The 23,896-nt window shown below is 38.1% G+C and overlaps 1 protein-coding gene across 2 annotated transcripts in view; it reads left to right on the top strand.

Moving 5' to 3' along the window:
- Positions 1–13,467: 13,467 nt before the first annotated feature.
- The window catches only part of SCIN (scinderin), a 70,139-nt gene continuing 59,710 nt past the window's right edge, over positions 13,468–23,896 (top strand). The window contains exons 1-4 of one of the 2 annotated variants that reach the window (XM_088056642.1): positions 13,538–13,590; positions 15,789–15,884; positions 19,561–19,614; positions 20,385–20,524. The gene's annotated coding sequence lies outside the window, so the exon portion shown is untranslated. Of the gene's footprint in view, positions 13,591–15,788; positions 15,885–19,560; positions 19,615–20,384; positions 20,525–23,896 lie in introns of both variants that reach the window. The other variant, XM_088056640.1, reaches the window with a different exon arrangement.

Raw genomic sequence — 23,896 nt, 5'->3', positions numbered from 1 at the left:
AAACTGAATGACAGACTTTACATTTTTCCAAGTAGATGTTAATTCAAATGTCCACTTCTAGTGTTTAAACTATGGTAATACTTCTGTTCGTATAAAATTCTGTTTGAGAATAAAACCTAAGATGCTATATTTCATTTCCAGTATAAACAAGAAATTATGTAGAAAACTCCTCAGCCTCACAATTACCACTGAGAAATTGCTTTCAAAGTTTTCTGGGCACTTTAGTCTATTTCTGAAGCCCTTACACAAGTGACCTCTGTAGATGAAGGGTAAAGGGACAGCCAGACTGCTGCTGCTTCAGGGAAGGGAAGGGCTGTTCTATTTTGTTTAAAAAAACAGTAGGGGACAAGGGGCCAGCACATAGTGCAGTAAGAATGGTGGCTAGAGACACGGCAAAGAAACCCAAGCAAAGTAGTGCATCAGAGCAGTGCTGATCTGTCCAATTTTCTGACTCCAGAACAGCAGCTGATTCTGGCTCATTACACAATAATTATATGTCTTGGGTCAGGAACACCTAAGCTAGAATAACTTCCTTTATGGCTGGATTTCTGTAACTGCAATTGACCACTTTTCCAACAGAAAGTATTTTCCTATATTTGCTAATATGCCGTTTCTGAAATGCATCATAATCACATGTCATAACAAACTGTAATTACAGAGAAGCTATAATGGCATTTATGCACCATCTTTACAAACAGTGAGCTACCTCGTGGAGCTCATTTCCTCTCACTGGGACCCAAAGTCTTGCTAGGTGTCCTGAAACCAAGACAGAAGGGAAGAGAGATATACTGGTTTCCTCCTGTACTCACAGCACTTAATCTTTAATTGTTGTTGTTTTGGTACTGATCACTAAATTCTCTAGAGCTTCTGCCATATTTGTCATTTTTCTGGTATGTAAGAACAGCTGATCCACAAATTGTATATATTATGTACAAGTTGAAAAGTTCGGATCGTGCCTCAGGTATTTAGCATATCTTGACTCCCCAACTCCACCAATTTACTTGGAAAAGTTGTACTAAAATGGGATGCAGAGTAAGTTTCTTTCCTGAGATGCCAAATACACTGGCTTTATTGAAAATGTTTCTGCTGTTCTGCATTTACCCTATATAAATAATATCTAATCTTTATTTAGTGAAAACAGACATTTACACCTATGGCAGGAAGGAACTTGATAGAGTAAGAATGTTTGGTTTGGATTAAAGTGTTTTTTCCTTTTGTATATAACCTCTTTCCCAAAGAAAAGACTCCTTGAATGAGTAGTGTTTGCTGGGACAGAGTCATTGTCTTTGGTTGAAGATGAAAGAATGAGGGATTAACAAAGTAGATGGACCCCATGGTTCTCAGATAATGGGTTTGTTTTACCACAACACTTTGCAAGAGTACATCCTGTTAGACAAATAGTGTTTGTTGCACTGAATCAGGCTCATCCAATGCAATATGTAAACATTTGAAATGGAAATTAGATTTTTAAAATATTTTTGGTTACATTTAATAAAAAACAGCCCCTTGAAACTCTGACAATCTCTATTCCTCATCACTTCAGTATTGGTTTCATGTTTCAGTTAGTGTGATGCCAGTGGGAGAGCAGAAATACTCTGCTTCCATCAAAAATATTTCCCTTTCTTAATGGAATATAGGTAGAAGGTATAGGCTTAACTGGTGGAAATCAACAGAGTAACAGGGAGGTAATCCTGGGGTGCTTCTGAATGCTTTACAGTGCTGGCTGTGGCACTGTGCTTGACTTGTCTAAAAGCAAAAAACACGTGTAGAGTCTTCTGCATAGGAGACATGCATTGAGCTTCAAGACACTGAGAAACACTGAAAACAAGATTTTGACTGAAAAGTTTTTTCTAAGTTGTATGATTAAATAAAATATTTGGCCTACCAGACTTTTAAATAGTTTAAAAAATGAATTCTAGAAATTCAGCAAAGAAATCCACCTGAGCACAATTAGAGAGAGAGATTTGAAAGACATCTGCTGCACCCAATGTTAAGACTGACAAAACTAGGAGAATATACCAAGGAAAGTATCAGTTTAAACTCATCTCATTTTTTTTTAATGCAACATATTACTCCTGCTAGAATTGAGACTTTTCTACATAGAATCCTTATTTTCCTTAAAGCTTTAGACCCCACCTAAATGTATGCTTCCACTTATATTACCTGACCAAGACATTCTGTGTCACAAATGACACAGAATTTTATTTTAAATAAAATGCAGGCAGTTACACCCTGACTTTGGGGTGCCTAATTACAATAAGATGTAAGACAGACGATACAGGTGAAAACACCAAAGCAACTTCACAAGGCTGCTGTTACAATTTTATGCCAACAGGGATCCAGACTTCATTTGAGATGAGCTTTGGAGAAAAAGTACAGATTTTAATCTCAATGACGTTTGTAGACGTCTTACTGAGACCTTAGAAATGTCGATGTGTTGTAATGTAATGTAATGTAATGTGTCGTAATATTAGAGACAACTGAAAATCAGTCAAGTTCTGGAAACCCTGTAGTGGCATTAGTAAGATGCTTTTCTCAAAGTAAATTATTTGTGCTATATGTCAACCTGTGCTCCCTCTACATTTCCTCATAAAAGTAAACAGCTGCTTTCAATTTGGAAAGGAAATTTAACATTCTCATTTTTGTCTTAGACTTGTGATATGATACTGTTTTAATCCTATATGTATTTTATTTATTTGACATACTTCATTTGTAAAGGAGTTTTGTAATTGTAATTTTTTGTAATTTGTAATTTGTAATTTTTATTAAGACAGCTCACCATATAGCAAATCCTAAAATTCTCTAACAGAAAATTACAAGCAGTATAAAATAATTTTATTAACCTTAGCTCGAATAGGTAGCAAGAAAAAAGAAGGTTCTTGAGATCTATTAATATAAGAGATCAAATCAGAATGGCTTTTCCTTGCGTTAAAATAATTCATGGTTAAATTTTGTAAATTAAGTTGGAAAAATAGTCATTAGAAAAAGGAAATTATATTGTTACACTACATAATTAGACTAGCATTAGGGATATATCTAAGACTATCTTCCAGTACATCACAAATTCTTTTATACAAAGCTGAATATTGCTGGTTTATGTACTGACTTGAATTTTTCTTGTCATACTATATGTCTGTAACTTTACTAACAAGTCAGAAAGTGGCCTCAGGAAGCTGAAAACACAAATCTCAGATACATCATTATTGTCACAAATTAAGTTCCCTTTTACCAGGTGTCTGACATCACAACAGGCATTTCTGTTGGTTACTGAGGACTAATTTTTGAAGTGCCCTTTGCCATAGAGCAGTAAAAAGCTTTTTCTGCTGTTCACAAGGCTTACTTATGTGGATTTCATCGGTATACACAGATAGGAAAGAACAGGCATTATCCAGCTGTGAACTGAATTTAGTCTTGAATCAGTGACCTGTCATAAATCTTTTAACAAAATTAATTGATTGTAAGGTCTGTAACAGGGAAGGTTTGACTATTCCAGTGATCATGATACAAAAGAACTTTCTAACTTTGAAAGGAATGGACAGTTCTCTATTTCAAAATTATGCAATTCACAAAATGTAGTAGATATGGTGCATTTTAAAGGAACATAAAGCTTCTCTTGTGATTTCCAGATATATCTTTCAGGCCCTGTTTTTTGCCACAGAACTGAAAATCATAGTCCTACCAGCTCTATGTAAGCAACTTGTCCTTATGAGTATTCAACTGAAATACATCTGGATATATTATTCAATAGAAAGGAAGCTGCAAGATCGGTGTGACAGGAAACAAGTTGTGCTCTTATTTTTGAGAAAGCCTATTAATTCCTGACATTGTAAACCATAATTTCATGATAGGTTAGCTTAAGAAGCTCTTACCTATTCAGTTGTGTTGAGATAGCTGTTTGTGGGATCTGGAAGACTATCTTGTTTGATTCCTGTCTATGACTGAGTAAACGCATGGGAAGCATATTTGACTTAGATGTAACACAAATTCTGAAGATGTGGGCTGGGAATAAACTGATTTTGCTTGAGCACAAATCTATAAAGACCTTTCAGTCTTTACACCTAAGACATGCTTTTTTACTGCACTTGCATGCCTGGTTGGGGCAGACATGACAGGAAGAGCACAAGGGAAGTTGTGGCCTCTAATGAGGCTGAGTAATGGGCACAGGAAACAGATCACAACAATGATTCATATGGAGACACAGCCTCTCTAAGAGGACCTAAAATTCCACCTTCCAGGACAATGACCTTTCCTGAGTGATCGAGTCAGCCCATTAGTTTTTCATTCTTATTACTGGTTCTTCAAGGAACGATAATTTCATGGTGTTTGTGCTTCACTAGAAGTAACAAAGAGCTCTTCTGCTGCCTTCCTTTGCAGCATTTCTCTAAGAATTCAGAACTATGGCTTCAGGTGCACCCTTCTTTCCTCCCTTCCACAGCGTGAGGATGCACAGGTTCTTTGGTGGGTGCTGCCTCTGCTCTGTATGTGTGAGTCAGCATCACATCTGCAACTGCATTTGTGTTGTGAGCTGAACCTGGCACAGAGCCAGATACAAATTAAGCAAGCTAAAGGATCTGACCTTTCCAGAGGCTTAACCACAGTGCTAACAATCCTCCTCACATGTCTCATCATATCAGTAAAATGTCTCCAGATCTGGGCATCCTGCAACATACATGAGCTGGGGAAGTGAGAGAATACCCCTACCCTAAAGGGTATACAAAGGGTAAACAACTACAACTTGTTTGAATCTGCTGACTTTTTTCTGTTTTGTTACAGGTTAGAATTATCTTCTGAGACCTAGACACCAAAGCTGGAAAGTGGGCAGAAAGTAGGTATTTAAATATCAAAAAACAGACGGAAATGAGAAGTCACTGCAAGGCTTTTCTTGTGTCTCTTGAAATGATAATAGCTGATTTAGAAACTCAGTCCATCTCTGTTTTTCAGTATTTACAGATTAGGAAAAACATCTCTGTCGTTCCCTCTAAGGCCAGCAGTAAGCCTTGGTGGCAGCTTGAGACAGAGTGATACCATTCAGATCAAAGTCTCTCTCAGTCTGAAGTAGATCATCAGGAATACTACATTGACCAAAACATAAAAGGAATTTTCTGAGGTAGAAATATAATCTATCTATTTCAACATCCTTAAATTAAGTCAGTATCAGTCTGTCAGCAAATTAATTTGTTGTCATTATGAATTATGATTGTCATTATGAGTGGGATTAGGAGACTAAAAAGATTTTCCTGTTACTTTATTCTGGCTTTCCTGAGGTATTGGAATTTTTCCATGATGACCTCATCATGGCAGATAATTTAGGCAGAATATTTTTTATGAATGTTTATATTATATCTATGATCTTCAAATTTATAATCCAAAAGAACTTTGGACCTTTCTGCATCCTTCAGACCTGTGATACATAACATACCCATGTACTGTCTTCCATAAATACTGCTAATTTCGAACTCTTTTGTGTCTTTACTTCTGTGTCAGTTCCCCTTGATTATGCAATGCATTTTTCCTCACAGAAACTAAACACCATTATTCTTGGGAAAGTGAACTAACAATAAAAATTAGGTTTTCAGATATTAATATTCATTTTTAATTATGCAACACTTATTTACATGGCTATACTCACAGCTCTTTCTAGCCAGGTGTCTCTGCAGGTATACTATACAGGTGAAGAGACCTCAGCACAGAAGCACATAAAAGAGCACTTTCATCTTTGCTAACTTCCCTTTTCTCTTTTACTTTATGACAATGATTGTGTTTCCACTCCAAGATGGAAGTGTCTAGCTGTTTTTCTTCAAAGCTCTGTTAACATCTGTACATCCAATTGTCCAGATTCAAAGCAATTTAAATGCAGAGAGGCTTTTGATTTTTTGCCATACCAATCACTGTTACAGAAGCTCTGTATAAAGTCTATTATGAAATTCCAGATGATTACTGATTCACACAATTCACACATTGCTAGTAATTTCATTCATTGCTACCATTCATTGGTACCACCTATTTTTTCAAAAGGCAGCAGGGGAAATATTCCAGAATATCTCTAACCAGAGGACATAATTTGAAGCCTCCCAGAACATGAATTGTTTGTCTTTTAAAAGTGAGGGATTTGGATTGATATTTGGAGCTGATCTCTTGCTTAAAGAACAGCAGCTCAAATTTAGTGAGGGATACACACCCAGATAAGCCTTACCTGACAGATGACACATCCTTGTCTGGATTGAGGGGTTACTCTCTTGTGGTTTCACTCAAGCTTCCACTGAACTTTGCTTCACTGCCCTGGCTTTTACTGTCTAACTGTCTACATCAGTCCTTACTAGAGGGAGTTTGTCTGTCAGCCAACCATACAAGATCTATACCTTCTTGTTACAACAGAAACTTGGTTTTTATTTTATCTTTATTAATGTGAGCATGTGTCGTCATTTGGTTTGAAGTGGAAAATTTTAACTTTACTTTTTTGACTGTAAATATGCAGCATTGTGAGTGCCAAAGATGCTGCCCTGTTTTATTTTTATACAGATAGCATTCATAAAGTCATAGGAATAAAGATCCTCAGTAGATAGCTCTTCCTTCTGAATTTTCCACTACCTTTTTGCTGAGACAACTGACAGTCTAGTGTGTGTTGTTGCACTTGCATTACAAGAGTTGCATTTGGAACCAGAGCACGTACACAGGTACCAGGTACAGAATGCAGTTATCAGATTTGGCACAGCAAGTACTGGGTGCTGGCAGGTTTTAATCACGTGTCACACAGGTTCATGTTTTAGGACAAGCATCACAATTCAGTAAGACCCTTATCTGTGTAATTAAACTTGTATTTATTCAGAGAATCTCTTAAGTACATAGTTGCATTTCACTAGCAATGGGGCTGACATTCTCCAATTAGTGGCTAATTGCTGAATGAGCTGTAAGATAAAACAATAGATAATAACAAAATTTTTTGAGAGTGTTGCTGTTATAATCAAATTGCAGATTACTTTAACAAGTGGTACCTCCTTTCAGTGAGAACCATGCAGCTAATGTAAGACATTTGACAGAGGAAAGTCAGGAGGACACAAGGTGAAGCTGCAGTAGATTCATAGTTTCGTGTACGAAGTAGTGTGTACCAGCTCTATGTGATGTCAACATCTTTGAGATGATACAAGGAAATATTGAAATTGAACAGTTTCAGACAGAAAAAATATTCACTGGGAAGATTTGTAGAATCTGGTGTTTTATCTCAAAGAATCCTGCATTTGATAGGACAAAGTACAAATGTGTTATGAAGAACAGCTTCTTGCTTTCCCTTCCTGCATCTGCAACAGTCCCTGTATAATGGGCCATAAAGACATGAATTCTGGAGCAGCTGACTAAAAAATGCTGTACCTCTAATGTCTCAGCGTTCAGCTGAGTCAAGAGAAAAGGTGTCCAACCTCTGCAGAGACAGCAACAGATGTTATACCATCCTACCATCCTTGTGGTGGGAGAATAAAGTAAAAGAAGACAAAAACCAAGGGACTAAGAGACAGAAGGAAAAAAAAACTGTAAAGAATTAATAGAGGAACATGTTCAAGTTGGCATTTCAGAAAAGGGTGGTAAAGGCCATGTGTTTCCATGGTTCTGTCACAGGGAACTCTAATATAAAGGTTTAGTTCATAAGTGAGTGGGTCCTTTCACCAGTATGCTTCACAAGAAGAAAAGCTTGGCAGAGAGCTATTTTAATATTATTAATTTAATATTTAATGTAATAGAGGTATTATTAAAAGTAACATCTGGGTGTTGTTAGGTAATTATTTTCTTTTGAAATTTATTTTATTGCTAAATAAATAAAAGCCTGGCTTTTTTATGCACTGATCTGTTCATATCAATCTGACTCATTACTGTTTTCCATTTATTTTTGGAGGCTAAGAATATTGAATAATGAAAACAAATTCCATCCACCTTGATGTGAATATATAACAGGTCCAACAATGTGACATATTAACATAATATAGTGGTTGAATTAATGATTTCCATTTATAAATTAATCTGATTTAGAGCTGTGCATATACACAATCTATCCAAGTTTACATTCAGCCTTTGGAAGCAGTGTATATTTATTAACACCTTTGTAGTAATGCAAATTGTACTTGATTTGGCTTCTGAAACACTGAACAAAGACTCTTGCTAATTCAGAACTTTTAACTCCTTATTGTGCTGTTTACAATTTAGTGTGTTGGAAAATGATTAGTCAATTTACCTGAAAGGGTCCTGGCTGATATATATAACCTCTAATGGTAGAATTTTGTGTTTATACCATAAAGGATTCAAGATTGCAGATCTTCATTACAAAGATAGTGTTCATTTGGCTGTTTCCTAAAACTATGCTTAGCTAAAGGCCTTTCATGACTTAAAGTTATACAGCAGAGACAATGTAATTATTTTCATCTATTAGAGAAATATGGCAGTTACTGGGAAAATAATTCGTAAGAAGAAATTACTTAAATAATTAAAGAATTAACTTCATTAAGAAATTATTGAATTCTAGTAAAATAAAATTTTGTCTGGTGTTTAAGAAATGAGTTTCCTACTAGTAAAAAAGTCCTGCAAAAATTATTTGCATTCAGTAAATGACAACAAAGTAATGACTGAAACTGTCTTTCAGAGACAATTGAATAGAACATTTATTATGTCCCTAATAAATATTATTCACAGTGGACAGAACCAGTATTCTCTTGTTCCCTGTCTGCAAGTCTGAAGGTAGAGCTAATCAAGACTGGTCTCAGTTCCTACTGCCATATCATGTCTGTGCTTATAGTACTCTCTGGGACTTGGCCACTCTCTCTTGCTTTTCTTGCAACTTGTTCTCTCCTCTGCCCAATTTGCATCCTGTTAAAGATAGTGGTGTGTGAAGAATCACCAGGATGTATACAGCAGAATGTTTTAGGAGCTATACTAGGCATACTGCTGTAATGCCTTCAGGTTAGGAGCCTGGCTAGAGAAGTGATTCATACAACTGAGAGCATATTGAATAGGGACAGCTGGATTCCTAGGATTCAGTCTGCAACAATCCAGTGGGCTGTAGGAGCACCTAAATCAAGAAATAGGATTTCTTCTGGCTTCCTGTTTCTTGTTTTAAAAAGAAGTATCATTCTTGGCTATATTTCCATGAGATTATTTTGTTACACATTGCTCTTAATTTGTAGAAGTTGGTTTGAGTCATAAATATCCTTCTGTGAGGTTTAAAGAAGACAACAAAACCCTTGTTTTCCTGAGTATTTACAGATATCTCCCACTCCCTTACTTATTTCGGCAGGTGGGAATGACACTGTAATTTCGACTACTTTAAAACCCTCACAGACCAGTAGCTTTTCAGAACATTTATTACATTTTATGAATAGTTCATATGTTGTGTTTAAACTAATTAAACTCTGTGGTGTATTAATGGTAAGGCACTTGAGCAGGCAGCCCAGGGTAGTTGTGGATGTCCCATCTGTCAAATTATTTAACCAAATATAATCTATATATTCTGAATCACTGTGCCTATCTGTTCTAGTGTCTAGTTTTTATAAATTCAAAATTCAGAGAATTTAATCCCACTGAATTCCAACTCAGAAAAGAGAAAATTTAATCAGCAAATAATGTAATGACTCAAATCCATAGCAACGTAGATTCCCTGTTCTGGTTTTATCAGCAATTTTAAATTAAATCATATTCATAAGGGATTTAGAACTTGGTGATAAAGGCTAAGGCCATAACTTGGCTTAGACTGAGATTATGGGGTGATAATTGTTTCAAGGTGTAAGAACACTAAATGTATATAGATGCTGACTATTTTAAGGTGTACAAATACTAAATATGTACAATCTGATTTTATACACGTATACACGCTTATATTTGTGGCTCTTACTGGAGAGGAGAAGTATAAGGGGGAGAAAATTGCTGTCCAGTTTAATTTAGCTGCAGAAGTACATTACAAATCATAAGGTAATTTTTTGCTATTTTTCGCTATTTCTACTGCTGACTTATTGTGTATTTATTTTTTTAGTTCTGTGTCATTTGGAAGCAGCAGAATAAAAGACTGCTGTCACAATGGATTAGAAAAACAAAATAATTTTTCTTATGATTTTAATGAGTCACTTTCTAAATTTTGCATTAAAAATAATTTTGTGGTAATCTCAGTCAAACCTGATGAGACTTTTATTTTTGTGTCATACAATATCTTACAGTAAACTAATATGAAGATATTTGAAGGCATACCCAGATAAAATTAATTAATGATTAATTAAAGGACTCAAATTGGACAAGTGTTGATGCTAGTTTTAAGGTTTCAGGTTTTGTTATTATTTGGTTTGTTATTCTAGGTATTCTAACTCTTTTTCATGTTTATTACATTTTCAAGAAATAGGAATTGCCCCTGCCAAGACTTTGAGACTGTTCTATTTTTCCCTCATCTCTGTGAGAGAAATGATGATAAAGAATTATCCTCACAACTCCTTGAGCAGCGCAGAAGAGCCTAAAATAGCTCTGAGCTGGCCTGCATTTCTCAACTCCATCACTGAAATGCAAAAGAGCTATGTTTGCATGACACTGAATATAAAGACTAATTAGCAACAATGGATGTGTCACCTTGGCCTGGACCTGTAGGCATTGATCCTGGAGTCAGCTGGGATATTTCAGAGTTTCATTCCCTGGTTTGATAAACAACTACTAAGAGCAAGGGAAATTAAACAGTTATTTCAGCGCAAACCAGGATTTATTCTACTCAGTCTTTAATAAGATTTGAGAAGCAAGAAGTGGATTTATGAAATCTGGAGGCATGTTCCTTACTTCAATGAGTTATAGCAAGGGAACACTAAGCCCCCATTTACCCTCAAACACCACTGTATATCCTAGTTAAGGAACAATGAAATATTATCCTGTTATCACATACTGATCAGCATTTTATACAGAATGCAAACTGCTGTAATGTAATCTTTCTTCCTGTAGCTCCAACAGTGGTTTTTAATAATTCTGATTCACATTGCCTTTACACTGACTTCAGTGGACATACTCATATTCTCGATGAGTGCAAGGACTTACTCAGAAACACCTAGTGTCTTTGTTCTGATTTTTTTGAGAATTGCTAGGATATATCCCAAACAAGTGCCCTGAAATTTTTTGTCTTAGCTGACACAGAAATACAGGAAAAAATGTAGGTCACTACCCCAAGAAGCTGAGACCCTAAAGGAAAGAAAAGATTCCATTTCTAACACACACTGGAAAGTGGTGAAAAGAATTATCTGTTTTCAAAATCAAAAGTAAACTTTCTTTTTTCTTTATTTCTTTGTCTTTTTGGTGTTGATTCTTTGGAATCAATACAGCATAGAACAATTAAAGTTTAAAAAACCCTAAAAAATCAAAGAACTTTTTATGCTCCAACATGCACCAAAGGCTATGCTTATGGTCCTGTCAAGGGATGTGTTTTTCTTATAGTCTTGGTTTGACTGATAACGTGATTGAAAAAAAAATGTATTTCATCCCTTTATTTCTCCATTTAGAGATAATTAATGGGAAGATTTTACTTTATTTTTGTTCTTTCTTTCTGGATTTTTTTATCTCTTTTTTTCCCCCTGAAATACCTGCTCTCAAAGTAAAAAGATACTACTGGCTACAGCTCCAGTTTTCAAGGTTAAATCTGGGTATGATATTAGTCTGTGCTTGCTTGTCCCTAAGACGATTCTGCAGCTCAGACTAGGATCCCAACTAGCTTTACTGCTTTTTCCAGCTTGAACTCTTAAGATCTCCTTAATCTTATTTAAGTCTACAAACAGCTTATATTTAGCTGAAAAGATGAGGTGGTTTTGTGTAGGAAAATGTCAAGCCCTCTTGCTATTCTATGGTAGAGCAAAAAGGCTTACTCTTTGGCTTTCCTGGGTTTTAAAACTCCTTTATTTTGCAAAGTAAGTGACATGCTGCCATCTGTTGGAAATGAGAAATTATTTCTTCAAGTGATTTAAGGAATACAAATCTTCAAATTCTTAAGGAAGTTTGTTTGATGATATTTTCTCTTCAATAAAACCGTAAGTTTATCTGAGCAGCATAAACTTGCAATGGACGATTCAATTATATCTTATAATTTACTTCAGGATCCCTGTGAAATCCTTGTTACATACAAAGTCCTATCACAAAGCTCAACTACAACCTCCAAATTTCTTCTCAGCTAAAAGCCTGAAAAAACTTAAATTTCCTTAAAGACAGAGAAAAAAGTGAACCCTCTCAAAGGATTTTGAATGTTCTTGACAACTAGCCAAACAAAAATGTATTTTTCCAGATAGCCTTTTGGTCCTGACTCTGAAAAGTTTAAAAATATAAATGTTGAAGGACTTGCATGGAAGTGCTGTAAACTTAGAAACTCTTAAGGATGAAAGCTTTTGTTCTTTTCTTTGTTTTTGAAGTAGTATATTTTATAAGAAGCAAAACAAGGGAACAAATATGATAACTGTTGGGTGGCTCTAGGTGATTTGTACTTGTGAATTTTGTTTCCTTCTTCAATTCCAGTTAAATCCATTATGTACACAGCCATATCATCTGAAGAATATATCTTTATCATTTCATGATGTAATGTCAAAAAGGAAAAAAAAAACAAAATCAAGTGAGCTCTGTTTAATCAGCTGAGAATCATAACTCAGTTCAAACTTGGCCTTCCCTGCTGAAGTGCTGGCCAAAGTTTCAGTGGTGTAGTGACATTCTGCAACCAGAGAAAACAGGTTTTACAATGAAATATCTGGTTGAACAAACGTAGTTGTCAACAGCAGCACCTAATGACTATTTGTTAAGATGAAGGGGTGTATAATGTATTTTTGATTTATAATTCATACTTCACTTGCACATAAGCAAATAGAGAAAACAGTCTCTGTGGCTAAGTAATCACATCCAATTATACAATCCAGGCCATTTCAAGTGACCATTTCAAGGTTTGTGTATCAGCTATTAAACTATTTTGTTGGCAGAATGTTTGAAAACTGAAATACAAATAGAAATTAATTCTGCTATCCTGACTCTTGTGTTGTCACTTAATCTGAACAAGATGAATATCTAGGAAATACTGGCATAAGTACTGTTGCACCTTTCTATTCAGTTGTTTTAGTAAATATGAACCTGCTCAAAGCACAGGGCAGCATCAGACCTTACAGGTCATAAAAGTATGCTTAGTAAAATACAGTTCCATCCATTAGGATAATTGGTAGATAGATAGAACACCACTGTTTTGTTTTCAAATTACTGTTTTCTTTTCCTCGGTCATATATTTTCCTTCTAATACCCTTGTTTTCTAGCATATAAGAGAAGCATATTGAACTCGTGGCCTTGTTGCTAGGTTTCAAGCTGCATTTATGCAGTCTACTGAGACATTCTTCTCATTTTTAAATTCTGAATCAAGTCCCAAGGCAACAGTGCCCTGTTTCTTAGCAACACAGATGGGTAGACTGCGTATTCCAGCTCTTTCGTACAATGGAAGAATAAACAATTCCCTGAGTAAGTGTGTGCTGCAAGTCCATTGCTTCACTTAATTTCACAGAGAAGAGAGGAAAGGGAAGCCTTCTGTGGTACAGCAGATGAAGTTTGTCTTGAAGTCCCTCTCTTTGCAGAGTGGTGAGTCATATCTCTATTTTTTCTATCCTCTGCATCTCTCTGGGGTCTTTATTCACCACTGTGCATATGGAACTGTAGGTACTTTGGATCAGTGATTTCAGTTTCTAAGATACAAATGTTTCTAAGATACAAATAACAAAGCTGGCAGAGGTGGGATGTGTGAAAATACACAGACTTTTTGCTCTGGTGAAATTAATGGAGAGTCATAGAATTGCATAGCTTTAGAAAATCTGGGTGAAAACCCTTGATTTTAGGAAGGAAATTAGGGCTGGAGAAAATAGAGGCTTGAGAGGTAAGGGGGAAATGTGTATTCATGCAACTAACATGTTAGCGGTCTGTTACCTGTGCTTGAAATGGAGAAAAGTTATCCTTTTAACAGAATCTCTGTAAAGTGTTAGGCAGTTTTGAGTCTTTTTGGCAACATAATCAAACTCCAAATTTTGCTGTTTCCGGACTGTGCAACTAACATTGCCATGGAGAAGGAGGAGAACAAGGGAGAGAAAAGGGGGCAGAGAAGGCCACACAGCTCGGCAGAGCTGATCATTCCTGCTTCTGGTGCCTATGGAGGGGCAGGTGCATACATCATCTTTTCATGATGGCAACAGCAGCAATGCAAAGTTTCAGTACAATTTTGGCACAGAGTAGAAGAACGGAAACACTTGTGCTATTCATCCCACTGACCTTGGCATGTACCGGTTTTGCCTAGACCTAAAGCTGGCCTAGTCAGTCTGCCGTATCTGAGTTTAGTTGCAAAACAAGAAAAGGCTGCTTTACGTGTATAAAGTATCAACTGCCAATTTTTTTCCAAAATCTATTAAATCATGAAGTAAACACAGCAGCTGGCTATGGTGGGACTGCTGGTTTGCCTGTAGACTGCCCACACACACTTGATGGGAAGCCTGGGCCACCTTAGAACACAGAAGCAAAGTTCCCATTCAAGCCTGCTCACCTCCTCCTAAGCAGGAATGGGGCCAGGCTGTGCTTCAGTGTTTGGATAGCCTGGGTATAACCTGTGAAGCAGTGACTGAGTTTTGGCCCCTTCCCAAAGGCTGTCCTGCAGCAGGGATCTGCTGCAGCTGGAAGTGTTCCAGCTGTGTGGTGCTGGGCAGGAAGGAACCTGCCTTGGCAGCACAGCACAGCTGAGCATGGCCTGGGAACCAAAATCACCTAGGAAAAAGAGCACAGAAATGTGACCTTCCAGAAGTAATTTGTGGGTACTTGATTTATCTCCAGTAAACTGCCCACCCAAATCCTTGCTCAGAAACACAGTTTTGTTGGTAAGGACATACTTCCATATGCCCTTATCCTTCAATGGGCTATGACCTTCTTTTAGAAAAAAAAACATTCTGTTCTCAGAATGAGTAAGTAGAAAGAAGAGAAAGTTGTAATGAAGCTTTCCTTCAGGTTTCCTGAGCATTGAGTATTAGAGTAGGAAAAATATTGTTTGTATTGTGTTTGGGCCTGCTGCAATACCATTATGATCCATATCTTTCTTCCAGATTTTCAGGGCATAAAAGGAGCTCTTGTGTAAGAAAGGGAACAGTCTAGGAGCAGCTTTTAGATCACAGAGACAAAACAGAAAACATGGATAAGGTAGTATCTTTGTCCAGTTTCTGCACAGAGCTAAATACTTGAGTGCCTATTTGGGGTGTTAATGATGCTCCAATGCTCTTTCATCCTGCTCAGAGGCATCCTTGGGTGTAGGAAGGGGCCTTCCTCTACCTCTGAGCAAAAAGATGAAGCTCATGGCACTGGCTGATGAGTTAGCCCATGGCAGGATATAACACCTGGGCATATATTAAGATAGCTCTAATTAACATTGTGACCTGGGTGTGCTCAGGAATGCAGAGAAAATTTAAAATGCATCAGGATGAATGGAGAGCAGAGTTTCAACATTCCCCTCTTCTGTGTTTTTTTTTTTTTGTCACTTCTACTTGTATAAGGTGAGACTAGTTTGCATGCAGTTTTGCCCCACTGTAACCCCAAACCCCTGCTGCACTGCCCTGCACGTGCACAGGGATGTCAGGGAGGTACTGCTTAAAGAGACAGGAATTAAAATATGAAAAATTAAAAAATGAGAAAGGGTGTATTTGTGTTGTTACATAGTGATGAGTATTTCAGATAAAATAAAATTCAGAGCTCCTGTTCCTACATCCTATGAATGTATAAATTCCTAATATCCATGCTTTTGACTTCAGATGGGCTTCCTCTAGGCTCAGGAGTTTTCTTCATCAGATTACTTTGCAGAAGTGAAAGACAGAACCAAAGAGCAGTACTTCTTCATCTAAGCACAGGTATAAAATAATATTCAAGTACAACCACATATTTATCTTCGGTGAATGTGCTGGGTTGTACAGACAAGTATAGTCAGACTGAAAGTAGCAATCAGTAATAAATGTACTGTTTTATATGTGTATGTCTGTGTGTTGGGTTTTTCTTTTTCTTTTGCCAGTGATTGCAATATTTGAGAAGAAAAAATGATTCATCAGGCCATTATATTCATCCTCCATCAAGAAGAGAGAAAATTTTTATTTGAAACTCAAGGAAAATTTTCTGCAAGCCTTGGATGGCCTTCCTCTCAACAACAAACTGCAGTGCAGCAATCCAAAGGCAACACAGATTTATGGCTAAAACAACCTCCTGATTTTAGATATCGGCTCTATAAGTCATCCTACCTTCCTCAGAAGTCACAAGGAAAGTGAAAAGGGGAACTGAAGCCAAAAAGAATCTCTGAGGCCACAGTCATGCCTGAGCTGCACTTAGGGTTAGGGTTATGCTTAAGGTTACGGCTGAGAAAAAACACAAACCCAAGGGTTTCAGGGACAATGACTATACAAAAGGCATGCCAAGGGGGGCACAGCACTGCCCAACATTTCTCCCTCCACACCTTTTACCTTGGCAACACCTATGTGTTTGGCATATCGGCCTCAGCCATAGGGAGCTTTTACTGCTCCGTTTAGGCTTAGGGTTACGCTTAGGGTTAGGGTTCAGAAAACCACAAAGGCCAGAGCTGCAGGGACACTGACACTACAAAAGGCATGTTAAGGGGAGCATGGCACTGCCCCAGCATTATTCCCTTCACAACTTGCTCCTTGGCACCACCCATGATTGGTGGTTTAATCTGAATGCTATTTACATCGTACCTGATGTGAAAACTTTCTTTAGGTGCTGTACTGACATGATAGGAAGCCCAGCAATTCATTTGACAGATAATGAGGGGATAGAAACTTATATGATTTGGGTTCAAGGGCCTCTCCCTTGTAGGTGGGGTAGACCACTGGCTTCCCAGGAAAAAACTCCAGCTAAACTGGGCTTTTTTGAGCTTTAATACATAAAAGCAGTACCACAGTCCTGGGGCTGCCATTTTCCAGTTTTCTTGGATGAAGAGGAGCCTCACATGGAGTGTCAGCTCTGCCCACCTGTCCTGGGGTGCCTTTATGATGTTTGTATCCCCAGTCATCTGATCTGTTTATGCTCCATATTAAGTTCTGCGCCTTTAAGACTGGTTCCGAGAGCCAAGGGGGGAAAGAAGAAGCGCACAGCTTGTTTTCAGAAACGGCACTCACTGCCCCACATGCTTCTGCAGGCTGTGCTGTCTGCAGCACGGACAGACAGCGGGACAGAGCTCTCCTGTGCTTTCAGTTAGTTTTTAGTTAGCTGAGGCAGTGAAGTTCCCCGGACTGTGTTTTTTTTCTTTTTTCTTGGATCTGTTCAAACCTGCTCTGGACTGAAACCCCAGCCAAACCCTGGGAGCACATACCTGTGGCCCACCAGGGCCTGGGCCTCGGCATTTTCCCGAGCCAGAAGGACTGATAAGGGACTGAGTGGGCCGAGCTACACCCCTCGACAAGGACTTTTCTGGATTTGCCCTCTCTTCGAACAGCAAGAGGTTTTATTGCTTAATATATGCTTGTAGATACTTTGCTTGTTAAATAAAGTTTTTTCCAGTTTTCTCCAAGGAAATCTTTTCCCAAACAAGTTGGCGGAGGGACCGCTTGAACTTGCTTTCTGTAGGGACCCCTTTGGAGGTTTTCTCCCAAATTTGCCCTAAACCAGGACACCCCTCCTCGCCCTTTTCCCCCTGCAGTGCTGCTTCTTCCCTGACTGTGTGTCCTGTCCGCAGCGTTCCCCTGCTGCTCCACCGCTTGCCCGAGGTAGCCGGTTTCCCCGGCGGGGCGGTCGCGGCCTGCTCGCAGCCCGCCGCCGCCGTGGTGCCTGCGGCGCTGCCCGGAGCCGGCCCGCAGCGCCAGCCCGTTCCGGCCACCGCCAGGGACAGGCTGCTCACAGCACGCACGGTCCGTCCGCCGAGCAGACACCTGTGCAGCGTCAAATGCTGTCCTTAGCTTCTCTCGTCGTCTCTCGTTTTCCTTCTCTGTGCCCTGTTCTATATCCCTTCAGTAGGAACACCTGTCTACCAATAAATTTCTTCTGCCTCATGTCATCCCACTCTGTTTAATTGGTTTCACTTCAAAACGATTTTTTTTTTTTTTAAATGGCATTTCATTTCTTCAATTTCTTCTCCTGTCCCTTCATTTCACTTGGTTTCCTGATTTCGAGATTTGAATGAGCATAATTTTAGCAAGTTTCAGTCCTTGGAACTGGACCTGATGTCATCCCAGTCCATTTCCTCGTATTCACTCTGTAATAAATGGACTGGATTTGTGATAACTAAATTGTAACTATTTAGAAAGTTATTATTAGAAGCAAACAAGAGAATCAGTGTTACAAGACAGATGTACCCCTTTACAGATGTTACATGTTAAAACTGTGGTACAGGATGTGGTTTGGAAGATAAGTGATGTCCCAAGACGAAAACAGCCTTGAGATGGACAAAATTAGAAAAACTGTAGGCATAGGGCCTAAAAATCATTAAATGTAAGACTAATTAGTGGACTTACATAACACAACACTTAGTATGCACACGCAAACCTGTGAGGCTGTCCAGAGGACAGCGAGGATGAGCATAAGCCTTTGTCCAAAGACCACCAGAAGAAGACCCCATAGCAACAAGTGAGGCATGTGCCTTGAAGAATAGTGACGTAAAGTCAGAAAACTTGGAAATAGGAGGAAACTTACAGGAAACATTAATGAATATGTATAGCATGAAGTGCTTTGAAGTGCTTTGAAGTGCTTTGTTTTGTAAGTGAGGCAGGGTGGGAAGCCTCCATACCCCAGTCGGTTTTGTGCATGAGGTGGGGTAACAAGCCCTCCCTGTACCCTGGTCAGTTTTGCTTATGCTTCAGTCATACTTAATTGCTGGCAAATTATATATATAAATTGTATTTTTTTGCTAAATTGTATTCTTTTGCTAAACTGTATTCTTTTATACCGAATTATTATTCAATTTACTAAATTGTATTAATTTTTAATTAAACTGCTGTTAACTCAAGGGACCTAGTTGTCAAAATTCTAATTTCGTTTATAACAACTCCATTTCCAAATTTGCTTTATTTTTTTAAATTGCATTTGATTTTACCATATCTCCTTTCCAGAGTGCGTGATACACTTTGTTCTCTGATGTCAAGATTTCATTTCCTTTGATAAAATCAAGAATATCCATCTTGTGATTTCAGTGAGGATCAATTCAGCAAGGCTTGGTCCATCTCCTTGCACTTCATGTTATCCTAATTCATTTCTTTGTATTTTATCATATTTCCATTCCAGAGTGTTTGTTACACTTTATTCTCTGATTTCAAGATTTAATTTCCTCTCATTTCATGAAAGGAAACGAAACCTTGTGATTTGAATGAGTATGAATTTGACAATGTTTGGCCCATTTCCCAGCTCTTCATGTCATCTTTCCATTTTATAGTTTTCTCTTTGTTTCAGATTTTTTAATGGTGTTTCGTTTCTTCAATTTCTTTTCTTTCTCAATGGTTTTGGTTCTAGGCATGGTGGCTTTTCTAATGTTAAAATGTATTTTCCTTTCAGTAGTGCAGAATGAAGCTAATTTACCAAATTCTGTTACAGGTTACCCCAGCACTCCTTTCAATCTGAAGTTAAAACCACGGCATTTAAACATAGGTGAGTCCTTCACAACATGCACATTTATTGTGTTAGAGAATTTAGGAACATTACTTCAACATTAGGGAACAGGAATAAGAGCGCAGAACCCTCAATCCTGTCTTAAGTGGCCTTAGTGAAACTTGAAGACCAAAGAGTAGTTTTTCCCCTTAGTTTCAATATCAGAGAAATTCCACTTCCAAGCTCTAAATGACAGACTCAGATCGCAGAAATTACACTAGTTCACTCATACAAGGACACTTAGATTTAAGGACACCTGATACAAGCAGGATTATTAGCTGAAAATTGCTCGTTAATGTTGATTTTTCTGATAAGACTGTAATTTCAGCCTTGTAATGGGGGTTATTCCCAGTTACTGGGATTCAAGTCCAATGTCTGCTGTATTCATTGTAGATATATTAGTCCATATCTGCATTTCTACTGTGGTGGATGGTCCAGAATGGGGTGCCTGCCCTCCAGTGTTTCTATAGCTTTACCTCCTACAAGGACAACTTATTTGAAAATAATTAACTACACATAAGCTAAAGTACACACACATACATACCATGTAGCATAAAACACTACTTTCTTTGTAGACAAAGGCAAAGGCAAGGCTTTGTTCACAGCAGTGCCATAGACAGAATATTTTTTGCTTATAATGTTTACTATATATGTCTGAGTGCTCCTTTTTCTGGATTCTAGCTGATTAACAATATGCATAGCTTTTCAAATCCTAAAATCCAGAGAGTTTTTCCTATAGCTTATAAATACTGTTTGCTTGATATTTTCAGATCCTGAACTTGAACCACTGAAAGGAAAGCAAAAGGACTCTGACAGGAGATTTTTTACATACAAGCCTTATGAAAGCAAGTGGGATCCACAGCTGCTACTGCTAAAGAGTCCCTGGCCACCTACATCTGCTTTATTACTGGTTAGTCAAATTAAAAGACAACTTATTGCTTTCCTCAGCATCAAAATATTTTGAAATAACAACAATAATAACAACAACAATAATAGTTTTATTTACTTCAGAATATTTTGAATCACCCAGTATTGAGAGGATATCTGGCATATCCTAAGGGAACTGTCACCATACTGGAGATCTAGGGAAATGGACTGTTCATTTCCTTTAGCTTTTCAAGAGTGTGATTATTTCTCTAGCTCTTGTTGAGAGCTTTAATTGAATTGAAAAGATAGTCTGTTGTAGAACATTCTCTTATTTCGGACTTTAGAAGAAAATTACTCAGTATTGCATGTGGTAATTCATTCTTAGGAATCAAAATGTCCATATTAGACTGTTCAAAGACACAGACTATTTCAGAATAAACAGATGCTGGATGAATGTTTTTATGGTTTATATATATATTTATGTATATATGTATTTATATATACACACCAAACTCTTAAATGTAGATGTCTCCAAACCAGAATGGCTTTGCTTATAAAACAGCTTCAATTTTCATTACTGAAGATTAACAAATAGAGCATTGAGGGGAAAATAACATATATATGACTGTAAATACCAGCACAGAGCAGAAACACACTAAATACTTTGTATGGTATATTAGTGAGGATTTCCCTTAGGCCCCAATTTCTGAAATAGCATGGAAATATCTTTCTACTTAACAAATTCCCCTCTAACACCTCTCACTATTCCTAAAAATTAGTTACCAACATTTCCAAATCACTAATTCTTTTCTCTAATCAGTCCCTCAATTATCTGGAGATAAAAAAAAAGGGCACAGCCCATCAAGCTCCTAGTAACTACTACAGGTGCTGAGTGTGACCATGAGCTTACTTTGGAAACCGCCTGTCCTCTACACCCAGGAGCTGGGGATCAGCAGACTGCCAAAATAAACCCTCATACATTCCCTCTTCCTTCAGTAGATACATCTGCTTTGCTCTTGACTCTGATTACTAGGAATGGACTGCTGAAATCTCCGAACAGTCAGGTAGTTTCAATTCCTTTTCTAAGCAGTGTGTGTGGATGTTGAGTGTGACAGGGGGAAGGACTTTTTAGTCACAGTCTGCATTGCTGAAGGCTTTGGAGGTGTATCCAGAGCTATATTTAGACACAAATCTCTAGACTTAAACTGTGTGTAAGCTGCATGGTAAATGCACCCCAGGAAGTGATTTAACATAGAAAACTGCATTTTGGATCATTTTGCCTTTTCCAAAGACAGTGAGCTATGTACTACTGTGGAAAGCTAGGGAAACTAGTAAGAATCCTTTATGTGAGGATCTGCACACTGTTGTGGAGGCTGGCATTTCTCCAGGATTTCCCAGATGCAGCACTTGAAAGTAAAAATTGTGAAAGGTGTTGACAATAAAAAAGTTCATATTTTTTGTTCAAGAGAGCTTCCTGTCAATTGCAATGAATCTCCAGATGTTGTTTGAAATTTGCAGTTCTGTAAATTTTAGAAAGGACAAAGTCCTCAGTCTGCTTGTAAATTACTCATTTCCTGAGTGCCACGCAAACTCAGCCCAGTAAAAGGTGATTTCTCTGTACATGGCAAATGAAAGGCTAGGGACAAATTAAAATTCAGAGGTTGTTAGGATCTGGAGCTCTTGTTAGACCTTGGTAGACATAATCATAAGATAATAGCACTGTATCTATATTAATCATTGATTATGATAAAGTTTTAGCTGGACCTCCCCATAGTGATAGGAATGACAGTATAACCAAGTGACACATGTGGAAGTCCTTCAAAGAAATTATATTGACTTGGTCTTTTGACAGATGGAAAAATGGAGGCACAGAGCAGATAGATTAATTGCCCCAAAAGCCTGAGGGAAGAGTCAATTTCAGAAAACTCTTCCAAGTAAATTTGATCTCTTATAACACTTGTGAAGGCATTTCTAATGCTCCCGAGGAAAAGAGGAATGAACATTGTCCTTAACCTCTGTGCATGACACATCATCTTTAAAAATGTGGGTGTCTTCATTATGACCAACAAGATGGAGGTAGCCCCTTGTTATAGTCTGTAGTGCAGAGTGAGACACGTGGACATGTTACAGACACTCATTTCCTGGCTTAGGCAACTTTACTCTTTCACTTAGAAGATTCAGGAAAAAAACCAAAGGGTGCTCTGCAGTGAGGAGAGCACAATTTCTGGAGACCTTGGGGTACAAAGGTTATTAAGGAAACAAAGGTACCTACAGTAAATCTACGCATGGATAATCCTCTTTACTCACAAATATACAATAAGAAATATCCTAAGAATATAAACAGAGTTTTTTTGAAAATGCTGGCTTGTTTTGTTTACCTGCTTTGTTTATGCTAAATACCTTTACCATATGTGATATATATAAAAGTAAGAAAAAAACAACTATTCTGGTTAAGAACACTGTGAAGAAACATAAAATTTTCTTTTCTTCCAATAGTACATCCTTGATGCCTTAAGTTTTAAGTTTTTCTGGTCTGTTTTGGCATGCAGCTTTATATTAAGGGTTACTAGGATCCTGGCAAGAAAGCAGCTCTTAGAGCATCAGTGCTACTGGCAGGACAGATATCTTGCTTCCAAGTTCCTACAGAGCTGTGACACTCAGCTGCAGCTGTTGTGAAAGGCAGCTGCAGTGCTGTTACCCATCTATCCAAGCAGAAGCCCTCATTACCTACCCAGGCTTACCAATACAGTGCAAGTGGCTTGATCTGAAAACGCTGATGATGCTCCTTTACAACTTGGAGACTGAGAGGCTCTCCAGAGAGCAGTTCTGCTTGCACTGCAATGTTGGCTTGGTGCAGGGTAGCAGCATGCAGCAGAGCCCGGCAGGACTGCAGTGTCACTGGCATTCTGCTGTGTCTGCGTCATTGCCCATTGCACTTTTATAGGTACATGTGGAAGAAGTGCAGCACCCAAACAGAGTGCTCTGACAGCTCTTCGTGTTCGCCTCAGATTAGCATCAACTTGTGCCCCTGTTACACACTCAAATTCAGAGTCCAAAGGGGCCTGAGACTGCCCTGCAGAGATGTTTGCTATTCAGGCTGATCTGCATCTCTGCTGACATATTTTGCAAAGCTCTTAAACTTCTGAGGAAGCTGAGTGTGGTTTTTGCACCAGGGGCTGGCTAAAGTGATGTTCTCATGTCTCAGCAATTAGGGATACAGGCAAAATCTCTTCATTCTTTTTACTTTTGCATGCTCATTGTGGGGGTGGAATGCACTGTAAATGCTGATGACAGCTATATCAGCCTTTGGGCTCACAGTCAACTTCAGTGTGAACACCTCTTAGCCCAGTATACGAATAACGCACAGTAGCCATCACCAAAAACGACACTGATCTAAAATCTGCTCCAGTCAGTC

Source organism: Pseudopodoces humilis, chromosome 1 (assembly GCF_049639895.1).
Source record: "Pseudopodoces humilis isolate 2021_Gansu_Grassland_sample_001 chromosome 1, ASM4963989v1, whole genome shotgun sequence".
Lineage (NCBI taxonomy): Eukaryota > Metazoa > Chordata > Aves > Passeriformes > Paridae > Pseudopodoces > Pseudopodoces humilis.
Note: the sequence above shows the minus strand (reverse complement) of the source record. Positions and strands in the feature narration are given on the sequence as shown.